The sequence below is a fragment of the Jaculus jaculus genome, chromosome 4 (assembly GCF_020740685.1).
Source record: "Jaculus jaculus isolate mJacJac1 chromosome 4, mJacJac1.mat.Y.cur, whole genome shotgun sequence".
NCBI classification, from domain to species: domain Eukaryota; kingdom Metazoa; phylum Chordata; class Mammalia; order Rodentia; family Dipodidae; genus Jaculus; species Jaculus jaculus.
In genome coordinates this window covers 86746178-86759573 of record NC_059105.1, presented here as the reverse complement: position 1 = coordinate 86759573, position 13396 = coordinate 86746178, and positions in this window count along the sequence as shown.

Below are 13396 nucleotides of genomic sequence, written 5' to 3'. Positions count from 1 at the left end.
TTCTGCTATAAAAGCTTGGAGATGACCTCTTTTCTGTTAAAGAATTGTCAGATGGAGTTGTGATTTCTTAGTTCCATTTCAGTGTCTAGAGAGGGACACTACTGTGTCATCTTAGGTCTCTTGTGTTCATTTCTCATATACTGAACTGTGGCACTGTGAAATCAGGTATTGTTGCTGAAGTGAAGTCACTATCCAAGAGAGTAGCACTTTCTCATGCGACAGAATAATAGGGACTCCACAAAATCATATGGCTCCCAGGAAATAGAATAATTTAGAAACACAAAAATGGGTCAAGTTGAAGTAGAACAATAAACAGAACTTTATTTTTTCTTTTCCTTTTTTTTTATGTCAGAGAGAGAGAGAGAAAGAGAGAGAGAGAGAGAGAGAGAGAGAGAAAAGATTGGAGTGCCAAGGCCTCCAGCCACTGAAATTGAACTCCAGATGTGTGTGCCCCCTGTGTGCATGTGTGACTTGTGCTTGTGTCACTGTGTGTCTGGTTTACATGGGACCTGGAGAGTTAAACATGAGTCTTTAGGCTTCACAGGCAAGTACTTTTACTGCTAAGCCATCTCTCCAGCCCCAAATCATTTTACTAAATGTTTTTTACTTTATTTTATTTTTTGAGAAGGAGAGAGAGAGAGAGAGAGAGAGGAAGAGGCAGATAAAGAGAGAGAGATAGAATGGGCATTCCAGGGCCTTTAGCCACTGCAAGTGAACTCCAGGCACATGTGCCACCTTGTGCATTTGGCTTACGTGGGTACTGGGGAATTGGAGCTGGGTCCTTTAGCTTTGCAGGCATATGCATTAACCATTAAGCCATTTCTCCAGCCCCATAAACAGATCTTGTACAAATATAGGGATACCTTACATGGCCAGCTATAAAGGGTGACAAAAGAGATTTTGTCAGTGCTTAGGAGAAGGCTAAATAGTTCAAGTGGTCTTGAGAAGAGTGGTATACCTCTCTGTGGGAACAGAAAGCTGAAGCTTCCTCATGAGGAGGAATGGGAAATATATACCCTGACACCAACCATTTTCTTCCTTATCCCATCTGAGCTACCACTTGGCCAATACTGCACAGAAGCCTTAGAGTACAGAAATGTGTGGATGCCACCCATTTGGTTCAGCTTCCAGGAACCAATTGCCAAGGCAAGAGGTGGAGTGGCAATGCAGAGGCAAAGACCAAGGTGTCTAGTATAGAGGCTTTTGATAGACTGTGGTGGTTTGATTCAGGTGTCCCCCATAAACTTAGGTGTTCTGAATGCTAGGTTCCCAGCTGATGGAGATTTGGGCATTAATATTGCCTGGAGGGAGTGTTTGGTTGGGGGAAGGCTTATGGGTATTATAGCCCACTTCCCCATGCCAGTGTTTGGCACACTCTTCTGTTCCTGTTGTCTGCTTTATGTTGGTCAGGAGGTGATGTCCACCCTCTGCTCATGCCATCATTTCCCCTGCCATCATGGAGCCACCCCTTTGAGACTGTAAGCCAAAATAAACCTCTTTTGTCCACAAGCTGCTCTTGGTTGGGTGATTGCTATCAGCAATGTGAATCTGACTGCAACACAGATATAGTAGTAAGAACTGAACACATTGTGAAATATCACTTTACTTGCCGATTTCCTGAACAGAATCCATATTACATTCATTATAAGTCCATGTAATCTCTTCCTTGGATACTGACTAGTTTTGCCTGTTGACTGCTAAATGATAATTTTCTTTAGAAATTGGTTCTCTTGTTTTATTAAGTTTTAGCATAGACTTTTCTGATTCTATTCTTTAATAGTATAGCATCTAAATGTTACTGTCAGTTGATTTAGAATATCTATAAATATAGGCTTCATTACATATTTAGGACAAGTCTATACATTCTGTAACTATTCTAAAAATAAAAAAAAAAATCATGAGAATAGAATAACAAAGAGCTAGAAGCCTTAAAGTGATTTTCCTTTTAGAATAAAATACATTACAAATTTAAAACAGCCTTTATCTCTTTAAAAACAATATAGTGTCTTTTTAAATTAAGTTTGATAAAATTTTCAGCATCTTAGTTAGATGTGCTCACTCAGAATGTATGAGGGGGGGAGCACAGGGGTGTTATAATTTCCTGGGAACACAGGAATAAGCATCTATTCACCCCAGATAGAGTATCATTGACAGACAGAAGAAATAATTTCACCTTAAACTAGTTTACTGAACTAGTGAGGTTATTGGGATTAATTATGGGAGTGTGTATGACTCTAAAGCAGCTTAATTTCCAAAAGCCACCTCAGCATGGTGAATATTCAGAAAATACTCCCTACAGGAAAGAATATTTTAATTTGGAAATAGCTACATAACAATGTGTAAGTGTATTCATGTCTGATCCATCTCTGCAGCTGACACAAAACTGAAAGATGAAAGTGGTGATAAGACCCACTAAAGGATATCCAAGCAAGCAATTCAATGGGAAGTGCTATAAAAAGCCAAGGGCTTGGCTTGTATGGAAAGGAAGGTAACTATTCATACAAAGGTTCTGAAGGAATGCTTAAAGATTATGAATTGAGAAATTCAAATTTAATAATTTAATGACTAGCCTTTCCCATTAACCCCGGGGATTCTTCATAGTTCTAAATATACACACCTGTAAAGGTTTGAATCTGTGCTTTGCTTACAACCCTTGAAAGGTTATGTTGTGGCATTTTCCTCAGATCAACTATTTATGTTAACAGCAAAAGTTTATTTTTAAAATGTTTAGGACAATGAGGGAACAGAATCCTGGTGAAGAGAGGGCAATGTTCTTCCCTGGGAGTACAGAGAATTTTAACATTATTGTTTGTTATAATTGCTTTCTTGCCCCAAGCAGTAAAAATTTGAGATGTTTCTGGGAATCATTGGTATGGTATTATCTACAATATTGGCTCCTTATATTTAAGTTCATCCTATGTATAAAATTAGGTACTTATTTGTTGCTGTTGTTTTCAAGGTAGGGTCTTGCTGTATCCCAGGTTTACCTGGAATTCACTATGTAGCTCAGGATGGCCTTGAACTCATGGTGATCCTCTGACTTCTGCCTCATAAGTGCTGGAATTAAAGGCATTCACCACCACACCTGGAAATACTTACAGTTTTACAAAGTTTTTAGAGCTGATGTCCCTCTGAGCCATAGGCTGTTGATTTGGTTTTCAGCATCAGACACAATTTTTTTTAATTATTTATTTATTTGAGAGCAACAGACCTAGAGAGAAAGACAGATAGAGGAAGAGAGAGAATGGGTGTGCCAGGGCTTCCAGCCTCTGCAAACGAACTCCAGATGCGTGCGCCCCCTTGTGCATCTGGCTAACGTGGGACCTGGGGAACCGAGCCTCGAACTGGGGTCCATAGGCTTCACAGGCAAGCGCTTAACCGCTAAGCCATCTCTCCAGCCCCAGACACAAATTTTCTCTCAGTGAGTAGGCTTCAAATTTATCTGGCACTTGGTTACCTCCTTAACTTATGTGCCAATCTTGTACCTATAGGTACATTTTTTATATTAGTTATATACATAGTGTGTATCCAGTCATATTGGTATCACTGTTAGCTCCCTCCATGTACCCCCTCTTCCACAGGGAGCCTCCTTGTTGGTAATATGGTTTGTGCATTGTTGAGTTAGTGATCAGTTATGCATAAAAGGCATTGTCTCTGTGCATAATTACCCAACATGTGGCTCTAACAATTTTTCCATCCCCTCTCCTGCAAATTTTCCTGAGTCATGTGGGTTGGGTTTAGGTCTACTTCAGTGATGAATTCTTGGGAGCCTCTGTGTGTCTGGATATCTGGTTTGGAAAGAGTTGAATGTTCTCTGTGTCTATTATCTTCACCCTTGTGCTGGTATCAGGATCACCAAGAAAGCAGCACTCTTGCTTATTTTCCCAATTACTCTTGATTTCAGCTAGGGCCCTGGTGAGGTGCAATGGGATAATTCTTTCTTCAGGATCTGCATCCATCTGAAAAAAAGAAGAGTGAAGGAGAGTGAAGTTAGCACCAGATAAGTGGATAACTATGGTTATTTGTGAGAGAATTTAATAGGTGCAGGCCCTTTTGTAGCCCACAACTGGTGAGAGCTTAATAATGAAGAGTGGGATCGCTGGGCGTGGTGGCGCACGCCTTTAATCCCAGCACTCAGGAGGCAGAGGTAGGAGGATCACCGTGAGTTCAAGGCCACCCTGAGACTACAGAGTTAATTCCAGGTCAGCGTGGACCAGAGTGAGACCCCACCTCGAAAAAAAAAAAAAACAAACAAAAAAAAAACAAAAAAAAATAAAATAAAAAAGAAGAGTGGGCTCATTTTTTTGGATATGGTCCTCACTTGTTCTCACTTACATGAGCTTCATGTCAGGTTGTTTGCTGCTGAGTAGCCTAGACCACAAGTTGCTTGAACATAGATTGGTCATTTTCCCCCAGTCACTCATGTAGCACCTTCTAGAACTAGATGAGCTAACTGTCTGGGGACTGACTCTTTTCCAGATTCCAGCCAGATCACTCCAAGTTCAATACCAACAGCATGTGGGGTCTTCAGCAGTAAGGTCGTCCCTCTAAACTTTGGCGGGACTTCAATTACTCAGATAGAAGTCTATCTTCTTTAGGGAAAACTTGTAGGTCTCATGATACTGTTGATTCTGATACCATGATCAACAGCTCATGATAACTGCATGCTGGTACTGGGAGTTACAGGCCAGCACTGAGGGAAAAGCAAGAGGATAAAGATAAGTAATATAAAAGAGAAAAAGAGAAGAGGGAGGGGGAAGGGAGGGAGAGAGGGGGAGAGAGAGAGAAACAGAAGAATATTAAAGTCAGCTTTCATCATACCCTCTTCAGAGCCCTGTGATTCAGGTGTTTCCCTAAGGATCTGATGAAGGGTAAACCATTTAGTCTGTCTTTTACAAAATAGAATTTTATGGTACCATTGCCATTTGGGTCTGTTTTGTGTCCCCTATCCTCACCCATACTCTCCCCTCCAGCCCTACCCTCCATATTGGCTGGTCCTGGAGATGCTTATTAGGTATGTCAGCATCTTGGACAGATCCAGGTTAGGAGCCACAGATGAATGAGACTATGTGACAATTATCTCTATGTGATTGGGTGAATTCGCTAAGAGTGGTATGTTCCAAATTTGACCACTTTTCTTCAAATTACATTGTGTCACTTTTCCTTATTGCAGTGTAGAATTTCATCATATAGATATAACACATCTTGATTATCTATTCATCTAATGATGGACATTTGGGTTGATTCCAGTTCTTAGATATTATGAATTGAGCAGCTATGACCATGGTTGAGCAAATCTCTCTGAACTGAGGCATGGGACTTTTGGGGTAAATGCCTAGTAAGGGAATAACTGAGTCTGTTGGTAACACTATAGTCATCCTTTTTAGGAGTCTACATATTGCTTTCCATAGTAGTTATATATCTTACATACCCACTAACAGTGAATAAGGGTTCCTATATCTCCACAACCTCACCAGCATTTGTTTCCATTTGATTTTTTTAATGTTTGCTGTCCTTACTGGGGTAAGGTGGAATATCATAGTTTTTTTTAATTTGCATTTCCCTGATGATTAGGGATGTCAAACATTTTGATTGTGTATCTTCCATTTGTATTTCTTCCTCTGAGCACTCCCTGTACAGTTTTCTGCTCCATTTTGAGAGTGGGTTCTTTGACTTTTGATTGTTTAGGTTTTTAAGTTCTTTGTAGATCCTAGAAATCAGGCCTTTGTCAGTTATATAGATGGCAATTGTTTTTTCCTCATTCTATGGGTAATCTATTGGCTCTGCTTATTGTATGTTTGTGAAAAAACTTTCTAGCTTCATGAGATCCCAGTGGTTGAATGATTGTTTAAGTTCCTGAGCTACTGGGGTTTTGTTAAGGAACTCTTTTCCCATTCCTATATCATGGAAAATTCCTTCTAATTTTTCTTCCAGTAGTAGCCAAGTTTCTGGTCTTATATTGAGGTCTTGGCTCCATGTGGACTCAATTTTTGTGCATGGTGAGATGTGTGTATCGAGTTCCATCTTCCTGCATATGGTTATCCAGTTTGTCCAGCACCATTTCTTGAAGATGTTGTCTTCTTTCCAGCCTACATTGTTAGGTGCTTTGTCAAATATCAAGTAGCTATAGTTATTTGACCCAAAGTCTTGATCCTCACTTCTGTTCTATTGGTCTATAATCTTATTTTTATGCCAGTGTCATGTATTTTTATTACTATGGCTTTGTAATTAAGCTTTAGATTAGGTATGGTGATGCCTCTAGAGGTTTTCTTTTGCTGAGGAGATGCTTGAATATCTGAGGTCTTCTACCATTCCATATAGATTTTGAGATCACTTTTTCTATCTCTGTAAAGAACAGTGTTGTGATTTTTATTGGTATTGCATTAAGTCTGTGTATTGCTTTTGTTAAGATTTCCATTTTCACAATGTTAATTCTGCCTGTACGGGAGCATGGGAGGTCTTTCCATTTTTCTCAGGTCCTCCTCTATTTCTTTCTTGAGTGTTTTTGTATTTTCATTTTATAGGTCTTTGGCATCCTACATCTTTGGTTAATGTTATTCTAAGTATGTTATTTTTTTGTTGCTATTGAAAACAGGACAATGTCACTTATTTTTTTTTCTATATCTTTGACTTTTGCATATAGAAAGGGTACTGTTTTTTAGTGTATTAATTTTGTATCCTGCTACATTGCTGAAGGAGTTAGTCACCTTTAAGAGTTTTGAGATTTGTCCGTGAATAGAGCTAACTTAACTTTTTCCTTTCCAATTTATATTCCTTTTATTTCTTTTTCCTGTCTTATTGCTTGAGCTAGGACTTCCAGTACTATGTTGAAGAGCAGAGGTAAGAGTTGAAACCCCTGTCTTGTTCTTGATCTCACTGGAATTTCCCTCAGTCTTTCTCCTTTGAGTATTTTTTTGGGCTTTAGGAGCTTTATATATAGCATTTATTTTGTTGAGATATTAACCATCCATACCTATTCTCTTTAATGTTTTGATCATGAAGTGATGTTGTATTTTGTCAAAGGCATTTTTTGCATCTGTTTAAATGATCCTGTGGTTTTTGTGCTTAAGCTTATTTATGTGGTATATTTCATTGACAGATTTCTATATGTTGAACCATCCCTGCATTCCTAGAATGAAGCCTACTTGATCAAGGTGGATAATGATTTTGATTTGTTGGTGGATTTGGTTAGTGAGGATTTTGTTCAGGATCTTTGCATCTAAGTTCATCAGGGAAATAGGCCTTTAGTTTTTTGTTTTTTTCCCTTGGGGCATTTCTGCATGGCTTTGGTATTAGGGTGATACTAGCTTCATAGAAGGATTTGGGGAGCTTTCCCTGTTCTCCAATTGTGTGGCACAGTTTGAGAAAGATTGGTTTCAGTTCTTCCATGAAGGTTTGATAAACTTCAGCTGAGAAGCCATTTGGTCCTGGACTCTTCTTTCTCAGGAGGTATTTGATTACCTTTTCAATCTCAATGGGTGTATGTTTGTTTAGGAGATTAATCTGCTTTGAGTTTAACTTTGGTAGGTGGTATGTGTCCAGGAAATCATTCATTTCCTCCATATTATCCATATTTGTGGAGTAGAGGTTTTTGAAGTAAGTCCTGATGATTCTCCCACTTTCACTTATGTCGGTTGTAATAGCTCCATTGTCATTTCTAATTTTGTTAACTGGAAGTATTTATTTTTTTTTTCACTTGAGTAAATTGGCCAGGGGTTTATTAATCTGGTTTATTTTTTAAAAGAACCAGCTCTTTGTTTCATCAGTTTTTTTGATTGTTTTCTTAGTTTCCAAATCATTAATTTCTGCTCTGATCTTAATTATTTCTTTTCATCTGGAACTTTTGGGGTTTGATACTTCTTGTCTTTCCTATGGTTTTAAATGGGTGGTTAATTTATTGATTTGGGATCTCTCTGTCTTTGTTACAAAGGCACTTATTGCTATGAATTTTCTTCTGAGGACCACCTTCATTGTGCCCATAAATTTTGGTATGATGTTTCTCATTGTCATTCATTTCTAGAATTTCACAATTTCAGTTTTTATTTCATCCACTACCCATTTATTGTATAAAAGTGTGTCATTCAATTTTCAGGAGCTGATGGGATTCCTGGTGCATCTTTTGTTGTTAACTTCTAGCAATACAGCATTGTGATCTGTTATCATGCAGTAAATTATGCCAATCTTCTTAAATATATAGGCAGGCTTTACACTTTATAACCCAGTATATGATCTATTTTAGAGAAGGCTCTGTGGAATGCTGAGAAGAATGTGCACTCTGTGGATTTGAGGTAGAATGTTTTGTAGATGTCCATTAGGTCTAATTGTTCTTTAGTTTTGTTGAGCTCTCTCCCATCTCTGTTGATTTTATTTTTGGATGATCTATCTATTGCTGATAGTGGAGTATTGAAAACCCAAACTATGATGGTGTTAGTGGTTATTTCTGTTTTTCTGTCAGGTAGGTTTTGTTTTATTAATTGTGATGCACCTGTGTTTGGTACATAAAGATTCATGATTGTGATATCTTCTTGTTGAATAATTCCCTTGATAAGTAGGAAGTGGCCTTCTTTGTCTTTTTTGATTACTTTTGTTTTGAAGTCCATTTTATTTTATATTAGAATAGCTACACCTGCTTGTTTTGTATTTCTGTTTGCTTGGAATATCATTTTCCACCCTTTCACCCTGAGGAGGTATCTGTCATTAATGGTGAGATTAATGGTAAGGCAGGTTTCAAAGACAACAGATTGAGGGGTCTAATTTTCTGATCCACCCTGTTAGCTTATATCTCTTGATGGGCAAATTAAGGCCATTAATATTTAGGGTAATGATTGTGAAATTTGATTTAATGCTGCCATACTGTGGTGGTTTATGTGGTTTGGTGTTTTCTTGTACTTTGTAGTTTTTTTGTACCTTCTCTGAGTTTTGTTATTGTGATCTGCTTCTTGTAGACACTTGAGGTTGACTATTTGATTCTTCCGTGTGGAGAATTTCCTGGGGTACTCTACAGGTTTGGCTTCTGTTCATATAGTTGTAACACTGAGTTTTATCATGGAAAGATTTTCTTTCACCATAAAGGACACTTTTGCTGGGTGCAGTAGTTTGGGTAGGAAGCCTAAGTTCTCAGACTTTGCAGTGTTCCAATCCAAGCTTTTCTGTTTCTTAGGGTTTCCATTGTGAAGTCTAAAGTAATGCTGATGGGGTTACCTTTATACGTAATGTGTTGTTTTTCCCTAGCTTATTTTTGGACTTTCTTTTTGGTATTTGTGTCTTAATGATAATATGTCTTGGAGAATTTCTCTCCTTTGGTCCCATTTATTTGGAGTTCTGTTAGCTTCTTGTAACTTGATGGGACTTTCGTTTGGTAGAGTGGGGAAGTTTTCTTTGATAATAATTTTTGTTGAGTAAGTTCTATATGTCTTTGCTCTAAATTTCTTCCCTTTCTGGTATTCCCATAACCCAATATTGGGATGTTTAAGGGTATCCCAAGTTCCCTCATGTTCTGTTCACAAAAATTTTTGAACTTATTGAAACTTTTGGACTCATGATCTATTTCTTTGGTTTTTATCTTCCAGTTCTGAGTTTCTATCTTCCACATGACTGATTCTATACTTGAGAGCGAGTTTCTATAGAGGTGTGGGCTTGTTCAGTTTGGTTTGTATTTTCTACTACTTTTTAAATGTATAGTTTCCATTTGTCTTTCAAGTTCCCTTTTCACATCATTTTCTGATTTTTTTTTAATGCTTCTTGGAATTCATCCTTGCTTTTCTTTATGTCTTCATTGAGCTTAGCCAGCTTGTTATTGTGATCCTCTTTTTAACACTCCCCTTCAGAGCATTTAATAGTCTTTGGAACCCTTCCTCGTTAATTTCTATTTGGTCTCATCTAATGAGGATAGCATTCATACAATTATTGACCCTTTATTGTTTTTCTGCAAGTTCTGCTATTTACTTGGCTAGGGTTGTATAGCTTGTATCTTCATTTTGGGGTTCTGATTAGCGGCATCTGATTAGAGACATCCATTGTGGGACTGGGAAATCTTACAGGATTTACTTGCATTTGATTTTTCGTGTTATTGCTTTTGTGCTGTGGTCTGCCCATCACAGTGTAGCAGTCTTACTTAATTTAGGAGGAAGCTGTAGTCTACCCTTGAAGTGTCTTCAGTGATTATTTCCTTTTATGTTTGTTTACATTAGGCTTCTGATAGCAATTGGGCCTAAATGCTCAGTGAGAAGGAGCCAGTGAGGCTCTGGTGAGGGCCCAGGGACCTGATGTAGGGGCTGGTTTTTCTGTGATTTGTGGTATGGGACTACCTGTTCATGTGGCCTGAGGGGACAGGGGTTAGGGGAGGATGGAACAAAGCAGACTGGTGATGCAACTGGGCTGTGGAAGGAGGAAGGATGGTAATACAAGGTGGCTCTTTGATGCTGAAGGGTAGGGACAGTGAGTTCCTTGGAACTCTGTAGCAGGGGTGGTTGGTATTTCCGGGTCCTGTGACAGGACAGGGAAGGGCAGGGATATGGGACTGCTACTGGTCAGTGACACAAGGGTTGTATGTGTGGAGGACTCCTGTGGTGGGAAAGCCTAGGGAAGGGGGAACCCTAGCCTGCTGCCCTGGGTCATGCACTGAGGGGCAATGGTGTGTAGAGGTCCCTGGTGGTGTTTGGGGTGTGCTAAACTGCTGACTTGGGTCTAAGTAGAGAGGTGGGGGATGGCAGTGAGTGGGAAGGTGTTCACATGTGGAGCTCCCCTGGGGAAACACTAGCCTCCTGGCCTGGGTTGGTGCACTGGGGTGGGGGACAGTGGAGAGTGGGAAGGTGTTTCTGCATGGAGAACCCCTGGGGGAAGACTAGCCTGCTGGTCTGGGTCTGCACAAAGGGGTAAGAGAGAGGCAGAGTTCTCCTGTGGAGCTCTGTGGTGACGAAGATGCCTCTGAGAGGACATTAGCCTACTAGCTTGGGTCTGAACACTGGGGTAGGGGGGTAGCAGTGAATGGGATGGCGTTCCTGAGCCTGGATGCATGGAAGGAGCTATAATGGCCTGCTGGCCTGGGCCCATGCACAGGGGTGGGGAGCAGTGGAGAGTGGAAAGGTGGTCTGAAGCCTGGAGACATGGGAGGAGCTATGCTGGCCTGCTGGCTTGAATCCACACATGGGGGTGGGGTGGCTGTGAGTAAGACAGCATTCATGAGCCTGGAGGTGTGGATGTAGCTCTGCTACCTGGCTGGCCTGGGTCCAGGCACAGGGGTGGGGGGCAGTGGCCAGTGGGAAGCATTCTGAGCATGGAGGAATGCGTGGAGCTATGCTGGCCTGCTGGCCTGTGTCCGCTTGCTTGCTGTTAGTGCAGGAGGAACATGTGGCTGGGACTATAGCTAGGACGGATGCTTGAGGGGGTTGGGGGTTAGGGGCTGGTGGGCTACACAAGAGTGTGGGAATCAGCAGATTCCCTTTTCTGCTCCTCTGAGCCCTCCCAGTGGAGGTCTATTAGAGCCTGCTCCCCCCTACAAGACCCATTGAACCCTCAATGTCTTGCCTTTCCTTCCTCCAAGATGTGGCGTGGTTAGGTGGATGCCATCTTTACCAGAAGTCCTATAGGTACATTTTGCTTGGATGGTTGATACATAGGTCTAGAGGACACTGGTCTTGGGCTAAATGGATATTTTGAACACATCTGCTGATGGGTTAGTGCTGTTCTCACATTTGGTTTGAGAAGCTTCCTTTTAGAGTTGATGGTGGGTACTGGAGAGATCTAAGACTCATCAAGGTGAAAAGAAGAGAATGCCCAATGCTTAGATCTGGGTGAGTCGTCTCTAGCACATCCATAAGACCTCAGGGAACAATCAGAGAAAAAGGCAGAAAGAATGTAAGTGCTCTTCTCAAGGCTAGACAGGGAAGCTTCTCTGTGGAGATAGTGATATACACTGAGGAGACTCAAGACTCAACACAGCTGAAAATAAGTACTTGGTAAGAGCCCAACACTAGAGATGACATTCCTGTCACAACCTCCAAAGCTTATTGCCGAAGAGGAATAGAAAGAATGTAAGTACATCAGGATAGGAAGGAGCACTATGGCACTGTCATCTGGACATTAATTTATTAGTGCATTAATGACATCACAGCAGCTGTCATTACTTCCACACAACCTGCACAATTCTGAGATCATCAATATTTATTATTATTATTATTATCATTATTTTTTATTAATTAGTTTTGTACTCAGCGAATACAGTCAATTTGGTACAAGTGTTAGGCTCATCCATGTCCTACCCCTCCCTTTGGCCCCTCCTTGTTGAGGTATGTGGGTCATGCATTCTGGAGTTAGCCCACAGTTATGGGTAGGATAAATGTCTCTGCATATCATGACCCAACATGTGGCTCTGACATTCTTTCTGCCTCCTGTTCTGCAAAATTTCCTTGAGCCATGTTGTGTTCATTTTTGGTCTGCTTCAGTGATGAAGTGTTGGAGGCCTCTGGGTTTCTGGATCTCTGATTTGGTAGGAGTTGATTTTTCTCTGTGTTGATCTCCTTTACCCTTGTGCTGGTACCCAGTTCACCAAGAAACAGCACCCTTGATTGTTTTGCCAATTGTTCTTAGTTTCAGCTGGGGCCCTTTTGAATATTTTGACATACAAAATGGAGGAGGGCAGAAACAATCAGACATCACAACAGAAGGAGTGTTTGAAAAGAGAAAGGTGCTTAATAGAATTGGGATGGGGGTTTAAATAGAGTAATAGGGTGGGAATATAACCAAATCTCAGCATATGCATGCATTAAAATTCTCAATAAAAGGCTGGGTGTTGTGGCACATACCTTTAATTCCAGCAGTTGGGAGGCAAAAGTAGGGGGATCACTGTGAGTTTGAGGCCAGCCTGAGACTATATAATAAATTCCAGGTCAGTCTGGGCTGAAGTGAGACACTATCTCGAAAAACTATAAATTAATAAATACATAAATAAATAAAATCTCAATAAAAATGAAATGAAAACTGAGCAAAACAAACAAATGAAAAAAAAAAAAAGCCTTTAGTATCCAGAAGGCCTTGGAAATGCGCTGGCTATCAACTCTCTAACAGGTAGTAGAAAAGCCATGCTCAGTCCTGCTTATGTAGGCACACCCTCTAAGCCCAAGCTGATGTGTAACTCCATCATGAACAAGAGGTAAGTTGGTTAAGCCAGAGTATATCATTTTATTTGTAAAGTACAGTAATTCACAGCTTTAATAAACAGTCACACTAGACTGAGAGACACAAAAGACCAAAGATTTGGTGTGTTTTAAGCAAATGAACCAGCCTCTTGTATTGCGGGTGAAGCAATTTAGTGAAAGGGATTCTTATTCTGGTATCATCGAATGAAACACTTGTTTCTAGTTACTTATAGACTGTTGTGCTGAACCTCATTTGAGGA